This window comes from Delphinapterus leucas, chromosome 11 (assembly GCF_059928025.1).
Source record: "Delphinapterus leucas isolate spDelLeu-1000000601 "Yukka" chromosome 11, BTC_Dleu_Yukka2, whole genome shotgun sequence".
NCBI lineage: Eukaryota > Metazoa > Chordata > Mammalia > Artiodactyla > Monodontidae > Delphinapterus > Delphinapterus leucas.
In genome coordinates, this window is record NC_143139.1 from 30458466 (window position 1) to 30473036 (window position 14571).

The 14571-nt window shown below is 36.1% G+C and overlaps 1 protein-coding gene across 7 annotated transcripts in view; it reads right to left on the reverse strand.

Annotated features, from left to right (window-relative positions):
• Positions 1 to 14571, reverse strand: part of SLC2A13 (solute carrier family 2 member 13) — a 428310-nt gene that overhangs the window by 36767 nt on the left and 376972 nt on the right. The gene's annotated exons all lie outside the window — the stretch shown is intronic.

The following is a 14571-nucleotide window of genomic DNA, read 5'->3' on the forward strand; positions in this document are numbered from 1 at the left end:
AATTCACTGAAGGTACTAGTGCTGAAAGAAAAAAGATTTAATTGGGAGTCAGCTGACTTATTCTCTTGTCCCAGCTTGGCCATTAATTAGTTGGCTTTGTGAGTCTTAGCAAATCATTTAAAATGTCTGAGATTCAGTTTCCTCATCTATATAATGAAAGAACTAGACTAGGATCTAGGAATTACTAGTTTGTGGAAAATCAATATTGTGCTGAGGAAAATTCTCAGGCTGCTTGGACCCCATTAGGAAAGGAGACTGTAACTAGATAGTAATGTCTGCCAGGGCAAGACATGGTGAAGGAATGGCTGGAGAAGGGCACAGTTGCTATCCTTGGACTCAATCATCTTTAAGGGCACTTGCAACTATAACTTTCTATCATTTATTCATTGAACATAACTAACCAGAAAACCCATGATAGGTTATTTCAAGAGCTTAGTAATAACAGAAGGAAAATCCTTTATTGTTAAAAGTTGTTAATTTGCAGAGGTAATAATGACTATATTAAAGAAATTCATGTTCAGTTAAAAAAAAAAAGTAAACTTAATGGTAGGTTCTAGGTGGCATAGATAAAAATCCAAGATAATGACCAGAACATGCTTATGCATTTCATAGGCATGAAGCAATATTATACCTATCACAGGTATAATATCCAGCACTTCATTAAAATGCCTTGTACTTTGCCTGTTACCTCACTGTAAAACTCTAAATACCTAGAGCAGCACTTTAAAAAAACACTGTAGGCTTTACCACCTAAATTTGAAAAGAAAATTGATTAAAACAAGAGCTGTCAATTTACTGTCACATTTTTTTTTTCGGTATGCGGGCCTCTCACTGTTGTGGCTTCTTCCGTTGCGGAGCACAGGCTCTGGACACGCAGGCTCAGCGGCCATGGCTCACGGGGCCAGCCACTCCGCGGCACGTGGGATCTTCCCCGACCGGGGCACGAACCTGCGTCCCCTGCATCGGCAGGCGGACTCTCAACCACTGTGCCACCAGGGAAGCCCTACTGTCACATTTTTAATCCATGGTTTTTCTGCTGTTATTGGGGAGATCATTAATCTATTTCTCAATTATGAATTAACAAAAGCTTAATTAAAATGTGCATTTATCAAACAACAAACTAGAAAATATTTTAAGTGATTTTAGTCTAGGATAATTTACACATTCATAAAAATATTTTAAAGTACATTCTGATAAAGTTGTAAAATCATAAGTATAGGAAACCACAGAAGTTAATGAATTCAAATTCATTTCCTCTTGTAAGGCTTGGTACTAAGTTATCTGACCATAGTGGATTGACTGTCCTTGGATCAAAAAAAAACATGATGAAATCTAGCAGTAAGAGAATATGCTAATGATAAATTTCAATATCACTGACATTTTCAAGACAATAAAACCTGCTTAAGTCTATATGATAGTTTTGAGCTTTACTTGAACTCTGAAAAGAATAAAATAAAATTGCTATTCAAAAAACATAAGTAAAATTTGCTTTCACAAGTTCTTGGGAACCTTGGTAACATTTACCTCTCTTTTTTTTTTTGTAATAAACAACACACCATAAATCATTTCGTATTAGATGAACAAAAACATAAATCATTTAAGGTCTCTCTTTTTCTTGGGTCCTATAATCCATCTTCAAGCATCTAAATGGGAAGAATATTTTTCTTGCTTCTAAGGTAATCTTTTAAAATTCTGATCGTGGGTTTACTTTTATATCTATCAAATACATATGTTGTTTGAGATTTTCTGGCTTTAGGGATAGCGTAAGTCATTCTGGAATATCTCTGCCCTTAAAGTAGATTGCTTTTGTAACACTGAAAATAATGGACTAAGTTATTCACTCATAAAAGAAAATATTTATGGAGCCAGGCACCATTCTAGGTGCAACAGCAGTGAACAATATGGAAGTCCCTGTTTGCATAGATTTTATATTCTAGCAGTTGGAGATAGGCAATATATAAGTAAGCAAATAATTTCAGATAATGGTAATTGTCATGAAGAAAGAAATACCAGAGTGAAAAACATAGAGAAAAACTAAGTGGAAATGGGCATTCAATTGGCTAGTCAGGGAAAGTGGGGCCAGCTTCTTCAGCGTGTGACACGTGTGATTGCACAGGCCCATGCTTAGGAGAGCTGGTTTAATGCTCTGCTGTCACTGTCTTGAAGTTTTTAATAAAGGATCTTAAATTTTCATCTTACACTGAGCCTCACATGTCCCTGGTCTTGCAGAGAAGTGAGACCTGAAGGGCAAGAAGGAACTAGATCTCTGTGATAATGGTGGAGGGACATTCTACGAGAGGGAACAGCAACAAAACCTTGACGTGTTTGAGAAACAGAAGACTAAGAAGACTGATGCATGGAACTGAGAGAAATGCAGTGGCAGCAGGTGAGGCCAGAGAAGTAGGTAAGGGCCAGTTCATATAGGGTCTTGTAGGAGATTGGATTTTATCTAGTACAAGGATCGTGTACTTGATAAAATTGTATAAGAAGGAAATTTCACTCAGTGGCAGAGGGACACAAGAAAGCTTGTCCATATACACATATTTATATATGTTTATATCTACAAGCCAAATTTCACATCAGATTGAAATTTCTTGGTATAAACTGAATGATTTAGGAATGCCCAATTAGATAAATTAACATAAAAATATGTACTAGGACAGTAAAGCCCACTAAAAGGGCAATTCAACCAGTATGGAGTCATCTAAGATAATTACATTTGAAAAGAAGTCTCAATGTAGGTATCTTCCATGGGCCCTCTGGGATACTAAAATGACAGAAATGTCTAAATTTGCTTGTAATAGTGTTCAGAAAAGAGGAGTAACATACAACTACCCCCAACTGAAATATAGGGCACAGGGCAGCCACTCTAGGGGCCCTTTTAAGGGACCAACCTGCAGGTTGGTGACAGCCCTGCACAGTACCTAACAAAAGCAAATGGAAAAAATTTCTGGAAGAACAATCTCAATACAAAGGATTGTCAAGATAAAACCATGTTGAAAATAAACTTATGCTACAATTATACAGAACACGTAAGGAAAAAAATCTACTGTGATCAATTGCTAGTAGATAACAATAAATCACAGATTCACAGCTGCAAAAAACTTTAAACTGTAAAACTCATCTACAAGCAAAAATAAATAATTAAATGATTAAAAAAAGATATCTAAGATATAAATAAAACACCATAAAATATTCAGATTTGAAAAAGAATCAAATATAATTTAAAATATATAGTCATTGGAAAGAAATCCTTCAATAGATGTGCTAATCATCAGATTAGATACCAGTGAGGAAAATTAGAGAACTGGATGGTCTGAGAAAATGTCCCAGAACATGGAACTAAAAAAGACATGAAATAAGAGACAGAGAAGGCAGAACGTGAAGGCCAACATGCATCTCACTGGAATTCCAGAAGGACAGAAGAGAGAGAATTTGGAGAGAGGGACAATATTTTGAGATATAATGCTGGGAATTTTTCGTAAGTGATGAGAAACAAGACTCTTCATATTCAGAAAGAACAATGATCATTTAGCAGGATAAGTAAAATTAAATTCACATCAAGGTACATTATTTGAACTACAGAATACTAAAGACAAGCAACAGGGCTTAAAGCATCCAAAGAAAGCAAAGAATACTTAAAAATGAATGATAACTACCCTGGCAGCTGGCTATTCAGAAGACTAAGAAATGACATTTTCAAAGTATTGTGAGGAAAAAACCCCTAAATCTAGATTTCTATGTCCAGGTTATTATCAATAAAGAGTGATGCAAAAATAAGTAAAATTTCAGACAACTCTTGGTAGAGTTGTCTCTCAATACTCTTGCAGAAAAGGCTTCTAAAGGATACAGTAGAAAGAATAAATATATATATTTCTTCTTACATATATTCATATATTTATGAATGTAAGTTTAGCAAAAACAGAAGGAAAAAAATATAGAACAAGAAATTATGAGGGGGTGGCCAATATGGTAGAGAAGGAAAACCCTGAAATAATCTCCTCTCATGGACACACCAAAATTACAGCTACTTACAGAGCAATCATCTATGAGAATGACCTAGAGACTACCAGGAAAGATTTTCCACAACTAAAAACATAAAGAAGGAACCACAATGAGATGGGTAGTAGGGGCAAAGATGGGGTATAATCAGGACTCCCAGGTGGGTGACCCACAAATGGGAGGAATATCACAATCATAGAGATGCTCCTCAGAGAGTCATGGGTCTGAGCCCCACATTGGGTTCCTTAGCCTGGGGGTCCTGCACCAGGAAGACAAACTCCCAGAAGGTCTGGCTCTAAAAGCCAGTGGGGCTTATGTTCAGAAAAGCTTCAGGAGTACAAGACAGAGACTCCATTATTAAGGGCATGTGCAAAAATCTCACATGCTCTGACTCCCAGCACAGAGGGGTCTGCGTCAGGTCCACCTAATGATCTTGGAGAACCACACAGAGAGGCAGGAGGCAACTGGGACTTCCCTTGGGAGTCAGCCATTTTGGAGAGCTTATTCTACTGAGATACCACTGGCACTGGCAAGTGCTATTTTGGAATCTTCCCTCTAGCCTATTAGTGCTGGGACCTGGCCCAATGTCAGCACCAGCACTGAGGTGCTGAAGCAGAAAGTCTGGCAGGGACCTGGCCCAATATAAGAGCAGAACTGTAGTCACCACATGAGCCAACCAGGCAGGGCTGGTTCCCAGCCTCCTACATGCCCACAGTAGTCATGCCCCTCGCCCCACAACAGAAGAGCACATACAACCCCCTTATAAGGTACCCCAGGAGCATATAGTTGCATAGAGGGGACTGTGCTGCTGGGCCACATAGGAGGTCTCCTATATAAGATCACTTCTCCAAGATTGGGAAATGTAACGACCTGCCTAACACATAGAAATAAACAGAGAACTGACCAAAATGAGGAGACAGAGAAATACATTCCAAATGAAGGAACAAGAAATAACCTCAGAAAATGAACTACACAAAACGGAGATAGGCAATCTACCCAATAAAGAGTTCAAGGTAATGATCATAAAGAAGCTCAATGAACCTGGGAGAAGAATGGATGAACACAGTGAGAATTTCAACAGAGTTATGAAATATGAAGAAGAACCAAACAGCTGAAGAATGCAATAACTGAAATTAAAAGTACACTAGAAGGAATCATCAGTAGATTAGATATTACAGAGAAACAGATAAGTGATCTAGAAGACAGAGTAGTGGAAATCACCCAAACTGAACAGAAAAAAAAAAAAGAATTAAAAAAATGAAGATAAGTTTAAGAGACCTTGGAGACAATAACTGCTATACCTGAATTTATATTTTAGGGATCCCATAGGAGAGATAGGAGAAGAGAGGGAGAAAGAAGCAGAGAAACTATCTGAAGAAAGAACAGCTGAAAATTTCCCTAACCTGGCAAGGAAACAGACATCCAGGTCCTGGAAGTAAAGACAGTCCCAAACAAGATCAACCCAAAGAGGTCAATACCAAGACATGTTGAATAAAATGGCAAAAATTAAAGATAGAGAGAGAACCTTAGGAAAGCAGCAAGAGAAAAGTAACTAGTTAAGTCGAAGGAAATTCCCAAAAGACTACCAGCTGACTTTACAGCAGAAACTTTGAAGCCAGAAGAGTGGCAAGATATACTCAAAGTAATGAAAGGAAAAAAACCTCTAAAAAGAATACTCTATCTGGCTAAGTTATCATTCAGACTTGAAGAAGAGATAAAGAGTTTTACAGACAGGAAAAAGCTAAAACAATTCAGTACCACTGAACCAGCTTTACAAGAAATGTTAAGGAGACTTCTCTAAGTGGAAAAGAAAAGCCCACAACTAGAAATATAAAAACTATAAAAGGAAAAATCTCATTGCCAAAAGAAAACATACAGTAAAGGTAGCAAATCAAAAACTCATAAAGCTAGAAGGGGCTTCCCTGCTGGTGCAGGGGTTAAGAATCTGCTGCCAATGCAGGGGACATGGGTTCAAGCCCTGGTCCAGGAAGATCCTACATGCCATGGAGTAACTAAGCCCACGAGCCACAACTACTGAGCCCGTGTGCCACAACTATTGAAGCTTGTGTACTTAGAGCCTGTGCTCCACAACAAGAGAAGCCACCGCAATGAGAAGCCCGTGCACCACAGCAAAGAGTAGCCCCCGCTCGCTGCAACTAGAGAAAGACCACGCACAGCAATGAAGACCCAATGCAGCCAAAAATAAATAAATAAAATAAATTTATTAAAAAAACTCATAAAGCTAGAAGGAACGTTAAAATCATCTATATCCACAATAAAAGGTTGAGATACACAAAATAAAAAGATGTAAAATATGATGTCAAAAATATTAGACGTTGGGGGGTAGTAAAAATGTAAGGTGGTTAGAATGTGTTTGAATTTAAGAGCTTATCAACTTAAAATAATAATATATTTATGTGTATACGTGTATATTTGTGTATTACTACATACAGTTATATATAGTTATATATGAACTTCATGGTAATAACAAACCAAAAACCTATAATAGGTACACACACAAAAAAGAGAAAGGAATTCAAGCATAACACTCAAGACAGTCATCAAATTACAAAGGAAGAGAGCAAAAGCAAAAGGAGCCCCCCAAAATAAATAAATAAAACTACAAAACAACCAGAAAAAATTAACAAAAGAGCAATAAGTGCATACCAAACAATAACTACTTTAAATTTAAATGGTCAATATGCTCCAATCCAAAGATATAGACTGGCTGAATGGATACAAAAACAAGACTCGCATATTTGCTGATTACAAGAGGCTGACTTCAGATCTAAAGGCACACAGAAAGTGAAATTGAAAGGATGGAAAAAGATATTCCATGAAAATGGAAATCAAAAGAAAGCTGGGGTATCAATACTTGTATCAGACAAAACAGACTTTAAAACAAAGACTGTAACAAGAGACAAAGAAGGGCGTTACATAATGATAAAGGGATCAATCCAGGAAGAAAATATAACAATTGTAAATATATATTCACCCAATGTAGGAGCACCTAAATACATAAAGCAAACAGAAACAAACATAAAGGGGGAAATTGACAGTAAGACAATAATAGTTGGGGGGACTAACATGCCACATATATCAATAGAAAGATGATCCAGACAGAAAATCAATAAAGAAATACTGGCAGTAAACAGCACATTAGACCAGATGAATTTAATAGATATATAGAAAACATTCCATGTAAAACAGGCAGAATACACATTTTTAAAAAAGTGCACAAGGAACATTCTTCAGGATAGATGACATGCTAGGCCACAAAACAAGTCTCAAAATTTAAGAATATTAAAATAAAAAAAAAGAATATTAAAATTACATTAAATATATTTTCTGACCACAAATGTATTGACTATAAATCAACTAAAAGAAAATAAACTACAAAAACCAAACATATGGAGTCTAAATAATACACTACTAAACAACGAATGGATCACTGACAAAATCAAATAGTAAATTAAAAAATATCTAGAGACAAATAAAAATGGATAACAATCCAAAATATACCATATGCAGCAAAAGCAGTTCTAAGCTTATAGTGATAAAAGTCTACCTCAGAAAATAAGAAAAATCACAACTAAACAATCTAATCTTACACCTAAAGGGACTAGAAGAAGAAAAATGAAAAATCCAACGTTAGTAGAAAGAAAGAAATAATAAAGATCAGAGCAGAAATAAAATAGAGACTAGAAAAACAATAGAAAAGATCAATGAAACCAAGAGACAGTCTCTAGGAAAGATAAACAAAACTGGGAAAAATTTAGCCAGACACATCAATAAAAAAAGAGAGAGGGCTCAGATCAATAAAATCATAATGAAAGAGGATGAGTTACAATCAACATCACAGAAATACAAAGGATCATAAAAGGTTACTATGAACAATTATATGCCAATGAAATGGACAACCTAGAGGAAATGGATAAATTCCTAGAAGTCTACAATCCCCCAAGATTGACTCAGGAAGAAATAGAAAATATGAACAGACTAATCACCAGCAAATAAATTGCATCAGTAATCAAAAAACGCCCAAAAAACAAAAGTCCAGGCCACATGACTTCAGAGGTGAATTCTACAAAACACTTAAAGAAGAGTTAACACCTATCCTTCTTAAACTATTCCAAAAAAGTGAAGAGGAAGGAACAGTTCTGAACTCATTGTACAAGGCCAGCATCATCTTCATAGCAAAAGCAAAGAGACTACAAAAAAAAAAAAAAAAAATCACTGATGAAAATAGTTGCCAAAATCTTCAACAAAATATTAGCAAACCTAATTCAACAATACATTAAAAGGATCATACACCATGATTAAGCGGGATTAATCCTAGGGATGCAAGGATGGTTCAATATTTACAAATCCATCAATGTGAAACCCCACATTAGCAAAAAGAAGAATAAAAATCATATGATTGGGCTTCCCTGGTGGCACAGTGGTTGAGAGTCTGCCTGCCCATGCAGAGGACACGGGTTCGTGCCCCAGTCCGGGAAGATCCCACATGCCGCAGAGCGGCTGGGCCCGTGAGCCATGGCCGCTGAGCCTGCGCATCTGGGGCCTGTGCTCCGCAATGGGAGAGGCCACAACAGTGAGAGGCCCGCATACCACACACACACACAAAAAATCATATGATCATCTCAACAGATGCAAAAAAAGCTTTTGGCAAAATTAAAAATCTATTTATGATACAAACTGTCAACAAAGTGGATATAGAGGGAACTTACCTCAACATAATAAAGGCCATATATGACAAACTGACAGCCAACTTCATATTCAACAGTGAAAAGCTGAAAGCATTTCCTCTAAGATCAAAGAGATGATAAGCATGCCCATTCTGGCCACTTTTATTCAACATAGTATTGGAAATCCTAGCCACAGCAATCAGACAAGAATACAAAATAAAAGGAATCCAAATGAGAAGGGGAGAAGTAAAACTGTCATTGTTCACAGATGTCATGATACACTACATGGAAAATCCAAAAGATGCTACCAAAAACTATTAGAACAAATAAGTGAATTCAGTAATGTTGTAGGATACAAAGTTAATACTTGTACTCTGAAAACGATATGACATTAATGAAAGAAACTGCAGATGACACAAACAAATGGAAAGACATATCATGCTCATGGATTGGAAGAATAATATTGTTAAAATGTTGCTACTACCCCAGGCAACCTACAGATTCAATGCAATGCCTATGAAAATACCAAATGCATTTTTTTTAACAAAACTGAACAAATAATTCTAAAGTTTTTATGGAAACACAAAGACTCAATAGCCAAAGAATAAAGCTGGAGGTATCATGCTCCCTGATTTCGAACTATACTAAAAAGCTGTAGTCATCAAAACAGTGTGGTACTAGCACAGAAACAGACACATAGATCAAAGGAACAGAAATGAGAGCATAGAAATAAACCCACACATATATGGTCAATTAATCTACAACAAAGAATGTAAGATTATACAATGGGGAAAAGTCACTCTTCAATAAATGGTGTTGAGAAAACTGGACATCTACATGCAAAAGAATCAAACTGAATTACTTTCTCACACAATGTACAAAAATAAACTCAAATGGATAAAAGACTTGAAATTAGGAAATGAAACCATTAAACTCCTAGATGAACACATAGGCAGTGGGCTCTCTGACATCAGACTTAGGAATATTTTTTTTTGGATCTGTCTCCTCAGGCAAGAGAAACAAAAGCAAAAATAGATAAATGGGACTATATCCAAATAAAAAGCTTTTGCACAGGGCAGGAAACTATCAACTAAATAAAAAAGCCATCTACAGAATGGGAGGAGATATATGCAAATGATACACTTGATAAGAGGTTAATAACCAAAATATATAAAGAATTCATACAACTCAACATCAAAAAAAGAAACCATGCAATTAAAATATGGACAAATGACCTGCATAGACATTTTTCCAAAGAAGACATACAGATGGGCAGCAGGCATACAAAAAGATACTCAGCATCACTTATCATCAGGGAAATGCAAATCAAAACCACAATGAGATATCATTTCACACCTGTCAGAAAGACTATTATTAAAAAGGCCATAAATAACAAGTATTGGCAAGGATTTAGAGAAAAGGGAACCCTCACGCACTGTTGGTGGGAATGTAAATTAGTGCAGCCACTGTGGAAAACACTATGGAGGTTCCTCAAAAGATTCAAAATAGAACTACCATATGATCCATGAATTTCATTTCTGGGTGTTCACCCAAAGAAAACAAAAATAGTAATTCAAAAAGATAAATGTACCCCAATGTTCACTGTAGCATTATTTACAACAGCTTAGATATGGAAGCAACCTAAGTGCCCACAGATAGATGAATGGATAAAACAGATGTTACGCACACACACACACACATGCACACGTGTGTGCACACACATACAATGAAATAGTACTCAGCCATAAAAAATTGAAATCTTGCCTTTTGTGACAACATGGATGGACCTGGAGGGTATTATGCTAAGTGAAATAAGTCAGACAGAGAAAGACAAATACCATGTGATCTCACTTATATGTGTGATCTAAAAACAAAAACAGACAAAGAAAACAAAATGAAAACAGACTCATAGGTACAGAAAACAAACAGGTGGTTGTCAGAAGGGAAGCAGGTAGGGGGTGTTGGGAAAAATAGGTGAAGGGAATTAAGAGGTACAAACCTCCAGTTAGAAAATAAATAAGCCATGGGGATGTAATATAAAGCATAAGGAATATGGTCAATACTATTGTAATAACTTTGTATGGGGACAGATGACTACTAGACTTATGGTGATCATTTCATAATGCATGCAAATGTCAAATCATTACATTAGGTACACCTGAAACTAATATAAAATTGTACATCAACTATATTTCAATAAAAAAGAAAGAAATTATAACAGAAAACTGGTTTTCATGTGGATAAATGTAAACAAGCAGTGATTTGATAAAAAGGCACTGGTTAGAATGGTGGGAAAAAAATACTATGTTTGCTATTCAGAAGACGTACTTAAATATATGGATGCAGATAGTTGAAATAATAATGAAGAAAAAGATATAACAAACAAAATTAACAAAAAGAAAACTGGTGAAACTATACAATAATAGACATAATGGATTTTGAGGCAAAAATAGTTATCAGGCATAAATGATTCATAATAATAAAAGGTTCATTTCATCAGAAAAACATAATAGTTCTCATCTTGTAAACACCTGATTAAAGATACTTCAAGCTATGTAGAGCAACACTAGGATTTCAAATAAAACTGACAACTTCACAATCATGAGGATAGAATTGAACATTCATTCTCGAAAACTCCTAGGTTAATAATAATTATTATCTGTCAAAACCAATTTACTTATCATTCTCATGTTATAAACATATGCTTGCTTTAGTATTCCCTGTTTCCTCTGCTCTTAGGTTGTTCTGCCACTTTTGCTAATGCAGTGTAACATAAAGGGGACACAGACTGGTTAATTAATTAATTTACTCAACAAATATTTACTGCTTGACTCCTAGGCTCCAGGCATTTTTCTAGTCTGTGGTGTCAGAAAAGGTCTCTACTCTCATGGAGCTTACATTCTAGGTGGGCACACAGAAAACAAACAGATAAACATAAAAATATGTTTGTATTTACATGTTAAATATAAACATAGTATTATAAATACTAAAAAGGGAAACAAAACAGAGTGAGAAGTACAAGGAATAGGGCAGGGGTAGTTTGCTATTTTTATAGGGCTCTCAGTTAAGGCTCTAATGTAAGGTAATGATTGAGCTGAGATGGAAGAGAGCACTCCCTGTAGGTATCTGAAGACAGGCAAGTGTGAAACCCGAAGATGGAAGCCTGCTCAGTATCTGCAAGGACAGAGGCTGCAGCAAAGTGAGCAAGGAAGACTGCATTGGGAGGCCAGGTCAGAGAAGCGTGTGTTCATGTGCTCAGAGTGTGTAGGACTTTGTAGGGGTGGTTTTTATTCCAAGTGACACGGGAAGCCATGAGAGAGTTCTGAACAGAACAGTAGTGTGAACTGGCTTCCAGTTTAAAGGGTCACTGTGGCAGTTTTGTGGAGAACATAGTACAGGGGGGGCTGTGCGGGAGCCAGGGCTATCGCAGGCAGATGAGTTAGGAGGCTCCTGAAGTAATCCAGGGGAGAGAGGACAGTAGCTGGAAACAAGGGTACAAGAAGTGGAAGGGATGGGAAGAAGTAGGATTCTGGGTCTATTGTGAAGAGGGCCCACAGGATAAATGATGAGTCTTTTCCAGGCAGCAGCAGCCACCCACATTATACTCTTTCTTTCAGGTTCTTAATGCCTCTGATTTGTTTTTCTTTTCACAGTCCTAACCCCCACAGGCTATTGGCCTGAAAAAACTGTATTGAAAAACTGATCTATTGCAACATGTGTAAAAAAAAAAAAAAAAGCTTTGAAGAAGCTGTAAATACTGGTAAGAGCTCTCATTAAAAAATCTGTTCTTTGAAAAATGCTATTGGTATTTTGATAGGGATTGCAATGAATCTGAGATTGCCTTGGGTAGTATGGTCATTTTAACAATATTAATTCTTCTAATTCATGAACCCAGTATACCTTTCCATCTGTTTGTGTCATCTTCAATTTCTTTCATCAGTGTCCTAGTAGGTTTTGAGTACAACAGGTCTTTTACCTCCTTAGGTAAGTCTATTCTTAGATTAAGTTTATTCTTTTTGATGCAATGGTAAATGATATTGTTTCCTTAAATTCTTTCTGATAGCTCATTGTTACTGTATAGCAATGCAACAGATTTCTGTATACTGATCTTGTATCCTGCAACTTTACCAAATTCACTGATGAGCTCTAGTAGTTTTTTGGTATCATCTTTAGGATTTTCTGTGTATAGTATCATGTCACCTGCAAAAAGTGACAGTTTTACTTCTCCCTTTGTAACCTGGATTCCTTTTATTTTTCTTGTCTGACCACTGTTGGCTAAAACTTCTAATACTATGTTGAAAAAAAGCAGCAAAAGTGGGCATCCTTGTCTTGCTTCTGATCTTAGAGGAAATGCTTTCAGCTTTTCAACACTGAGTGTCATGTTTGCCATTGGCTTATCATATATGGCCTTTATTATGTTGAATTATGTTCCCTCTATACCCACCTTCTGGAGACTTTTTATCATAAATGGATGTTGAATTTTGTCAAAAGCTTTATCTGCATCTATTGAGATGATCGTATGGTTTTTATTCTCCAAATTGTCAACGTGATGTATCACACTGACTGATTTGTGGATACTGAAACATCCTTGCATCCATGAGATAAATCTTACTTGATCACGGTGTATATTTTTAATGTATTGTTGGATTCAGTTTGCTAATATTTTGTTGAGGATTTTTATATCTATGTTCATCAGTGATATTGGCCTGTAACCTTTTTGTATGTGTTTGATATCTTTCTCTGGTTTTGGTATCGGGGTGATTCTGGCCTCTTAGAATGCATTCAGAAGCATTCCTTCCTCTGCCATATTTTGGTATAGTCTGAGAAGGACAGATGTTAATTCTCCTCAAAATGTTTGGTAGAATTCACCTGTGAAGACATTTGGTCCTGGACTTTCATTTGTTGGGAGTTTTTATTACTGGTCAATTTCAGTACTGGTAATGAGTCTGTTCATATTTTCTATTTCTTCTTGGTTCAGTCTCAGGAGACTGTACATTTCTAGGAATTTGTCCATTTCTTATAGGTTATCCATTTTATTGGCATATAGTTGTTTGTAGTAATGAATTTGTATGGAAACACAAAACACTCTAAATAGTGAAAACAATCTTGAGAAAAAAGAACAGAGCTAGAGGTGTCACCCTCCCTGACTTCAGACTATATTACAGAACTATAGTAATCTAAATAGTATGGTACCAGCAGAAAAACAGACACATAGATCCTTAGAACATAACAGAGAGCTCAGAAATAAACCCACACACTTATGGCCAGTTAATCTATGACAAAGGAGGCAAGAATATAAAATGGAGAAAGGACAGTCTCTTCAGTAAGTGGTGCTGGGAAAACTGGAAAGCTACACGTAAAAGAATGAGATTAGAACACTTCCTCACACCATATACAAAAGTAAATTAAAAATGGATTAAAAACCTAAATGTAAGCCCAGAAACCATAAAAATTGTAGAAGAAAACATAGGTAAAACACTTTGACATAAATCACAGTAGTATTCTTTTGGATTTGTCCCCTAAGGCAAAGGAAACAAAAGCAAAAATAAACAAATGGGACCTAATTAAACTTAAAAGCTTTTGCATAGCACTAGAAACCACTGACAAAATGTAAAGACAACACACTGAATGCGAGCTTTGCAAATGATATGAGTGATAAGGGGTTAATATCCAAAAATACAAATAGTTCAAATAACTCAATATCAAAAAACCAAACAATCTGATTAAAAAATTGGCTAGAAGACCTGAACAGACCTTTTTCCAAAGAAGACATACAGGTGGCCTACAGGCCCATGAAAAGGTGCTTAACATCACTAATCATCAGGGAAATACAAATAAAAAAACACGAGATATCACCTCACACCTGTCAGAATGGCTATCA